We start from the raw sequence: 4115 nt of genomic DNA on the forward strand, positions 1-4115 counted from the left end.
GCTTTGAGCTGATCTGCTTGGACAACAGACCACAGCCCTTCACACCTCTGAATTTCTTTTGTGAGTTATTCTGCTGTCTCAGGCCTGCATAAGTACACTGTACTTGGAGACCATAAAAATTAAGGACTCTGGAAAATCTGTAATTGTCATAATTATCAAAATACTTTGAGACACTTTTCTAACCAACTGACTGATCAGGAAACTGAAGTATAGGCAATTAAGTGACATTCCTAGGAATAGTGGGTTAAACATGCCCTCCCCTCAAAGTCATGTCTACTTAGAGCCTGTGAATGTGACCTTATTTGGAAATAGGGTCTTTGCAGGTGTAATTAAGTTAAGATGAGGTCATACCAGATTAGGTATGTTGCTTTGGTTGTTGTTCTGAATTATTGGCATTTTCACAGGTTTCCCTGCTTCTAGATTTCCTTGCCATGGCTCTTTTAAGTTAGCAGGAGTCCTGTTATGGGGAAAAGCTGGTGATGGTCTGAGAACCACATATCTTAGAGTTGGAAGGGACCTCCAGGTTTATGGTGAGTTATCTGCTTTAGGGTGAATAAGCCATTGTTATTTCCATTTTACAGGTATAACAATTGAAGAGAACTTCAATGCTCTGATAAAGATAATACATTTGGTTAGTAGCAAAAAATATCCAACATTTTTGAGTACTTCCTATTTGTCAGGCATTGTGCTAAGGATTTTGTGTGCATAATCTCATTTAATTTCTATAGCAACCTTATAAGATAGGTACTATTATCATTCCATTTCGAAAGAGATAAAACTGGGACACAGAAAGATTAAGTAATTTGCCCAAGGTAGTACTGCTAGTAAGTATCAGAATCAGGTATCTGCATCCACGTAGTGTAGATACCCCTACACTATGTAGACCCCAAAAAAGTCTGATTCCAGAGCCTAAGCATTTAATCGCCACATTATATTGTGTAATAGTCAAGTTCTCTTGTATTGGTGGCTTAGATAAGTGGTTCCCTACCATTGGGCAGGGTCTATGAATCTATATATACTCCAAGCATTATCTATAGACTAAAAAAATAGTGTGATCAACTAATATATTTAAACACATATTGATTTTGTTTGGATAAACCATAAATTCATTTAAAACGTTACTGAATTAGAGTGGCTTCTTGTCATAATTCATTTTATTAAATCAGTGACTACTAAAAGAATAACACTGTTTTGTGGGAGTCTGAAAATTTTGATCTGCAGAAGAATATTTATATTCATGAAGAAGGTTGTGAACCATAGGTATAGTAGAAAGAGAGCTCAATTTGGAGTCAGACAGACCCGGGTTTGATCCTGGCTTCTGATTACTTCCTAGCTGAATTACCTTGGGCAGTCCCTTAATTATCTTAGCTTGAGTTTCCTCATCTGTAAAATAATATTCTTTAAATTATCTCACAATGTTGTTGGGAGTCTGAGATGCAGCCATGTGTGTGAAAGTGTTTTATAAAAAAATAGAGTTCTCTAGGATTATAGGAAGGACTGTAAGGAGATCATTATTATTCCTCTGTGATACTCAAAGAATCAGGTTTGGTCCTGAATACTTCCTTATGTCAATTTTGTCAGTGGTCTTTCTATATACTTTTTATTTATTTTTTTACCTTTGTCACAATTGTGATGCTAAACTGGGGAACGTATCAATTTCAAGAAAATAATATGCATCCCTGGCATGAGCTGTCTCCACTTTCTAGTCAAGCCTGGAATAGCATTATCTTTTATGAGGATTTTGGGTGGTGGAGAGGAAAAGAAGAAGGCATTCTAGCTCTTTTGTGGGTTCAACTTCACCCTACCATTTTGGGTAGATTAAAGTCGTTCTGAGAGACCATACACCATCTTTTTTCTAGGCTAAGAACTAGAGATGGAAGAATAAAATCCAGCCAAAGAGAGGAGGAACTGTTCCTGTCTCTCTTTCCCATGTCTCTCCTTTACCAGCTTTCTAATGTCTTTTAGAGACACTATTAATTGAAGCAGGAGTCCAAAAGAAAGGCCAAAAACTATCTCTGCTTTTTCTGAGTGACATGAAAACATTGTTGGGCCTACTTAGTACAGATACATTGTTGTGGCCAGCGAAGGTACTCCTGTCAGTGAATCCAAGGGCCTCGGTGGAGTAGTGTTTGGATGAGAGTTAAGGACAAGCTTGAAGGAACCTCAACTACAGCCCCGCATCTATTTCAGTCTGACTTGGTCACTACTCTGACTTTCCATTTCAGCATTTGATCGTAGTCATTTGTAACTGCTGAGCTGCTCCAAGGCTTAGCATGAAAATGTTGCCTCAGCTTCTGTAGCTAGAGCTGTGCTGCCACCACCTGGAGGTGGGCGGGGGCGGATTTCAGCAGCAATTGTCCTCACTCCTAGCAGCGGGTCATCCACAGATAGAATCTATAATTTATTCACTTGTCTGAAAAAAATCCTTTTCTCTGGAAGCTCTCTGATTCTTTTGGATGTGCTTGATTATGAAATGGGGTTTGATTTCTGGACAAAATTTACAGGGTTGACAGTAATGAATCTTTAAACAGACTCTTTACCAGCCACAGCTATCCATTAGATGGTTTTAGATCTCATATTAAATGTTACTTTCTTAGAGAGCCCTTTCCTTACCATCTGCTCAAAGGTTGGTTTCTTCAACATGCTCTTTGGTATAGTTGTTAAGAAAACATGCTCTAGAGTCAGACAGATTCATTCTTTGGCTCTGCTCACCATCAGCTATGTTACCTAAGGCAAGTCACTTGACATCTCTCCATCTCAGTTTCCTAGTAAAATAGGCATAATAATAGTACATACTTCAGAGGGGTTGTTGTGAGGATCAGTTATGGTGTATAAAGCTCTTAGAACCTTGCCTGGCTATCATCATCATCATCATCATCATCATCATCATCATCATCATTATTTCAGCCCATGTTTGTTTCTTTTATATCACTTATTATAACTTGAAATTTTCATAGGTGTTAGTTTGGTTTCTTCAATATCTCCTCAACTATTCTGAAAGTTGCATGAGGACAGAAACCATGTTTGTGTTTTGTCCATTCTCCTTTCCCCGGTGCCTAGTACACAGTAGGAGCATAATAAGTACTTGCAAAGTAAATTGTTAAATAATAATTTAAGAAATTTTTCTGAACAATTCATATTATCTCTTTCCTCCAAGCTCCCATTACCATAAAATCTCTTTATAACAAAAAAGACTCTCAGATCTCAAATCAATGGAACATTTTATTTCAAGGAACATTTGCTACAAGCAAAATGCCAAGGCAATACATTCTAAAGAGTCTTCAGTGTCAGCTATTCCTTTTTACTGTTGCCTTTGCCTTCTCCAGCTACTCACAACTAGATCTATTAATGGGGTCCACTGCTAGGTCTGGGCCCAGAGCCCAAGTCTATCATTCAAGCCATAACTAAGGCCAGGTGCTTGAGGATTTACTCTAGGGTACAAAAATTATAAAGTTACAAACACATTAAATAATTTACATGTATTGTGCAAACTGTAAAGTTACCTTAGCATAGCATGAAATGTGTTAGAGATGTACCCTGGGTGTCTGTGTAGCCTCCAAGTCATAGATCCTACTTACTGTACCCTCTGTCACAAACAGCCACAACTCCTGGAACCAGCACAAGTTCCCATCTGTGCTTGTTACCTGGAATCTTCTGCTGACATATTCTGTACTTTTATTCCCTGAAGTATTTTGGAACTTCATGCATTCCTTGGACACAATGCCTTGTCATCCAGCTGCCATTGCTGATGCCAGACTTCTCTGACTTGAAATATCTCAGGTCTCAGTGTTGCTACCCATTCTCAGCCACTCTGGCTCCCGAGCTCACTCTAGTTGTACCACCGTGGTACGTGTTGTGCTGGAATTTGACTTGCATAAGAATCAGTGAGTTAACCTAAAATGTGGAAAAACAAGAGGAAAATAGAGGAAACCGATCTGATTTATGATTTCCAAGTAAGCCACAAATCATAAAAATGATATTTAGTTACTACCCCATTCAAAAGCCTTTGATGATGCCATCGCCTCCACTGTAAAGTTGTAATTCTTCATTCTAGCAATCAAGGCTCTGCACAATAGCCTCTACCTCTATCTTTTCAAACTCAACTTCCATTACTC

This window comes from Rhinolophus hipposideros (genome assembly GCF_964194185.1).
Source record: "Rhinolophus hipposideros genome assembly, chromosome: X".
Lineage (NCBI taxonomy): Eukaryota > Metazoa > Chordata > Mammalia > Chiroptera > Rhinolophidae > Rhinolophus > Rhinolophus hipposideros.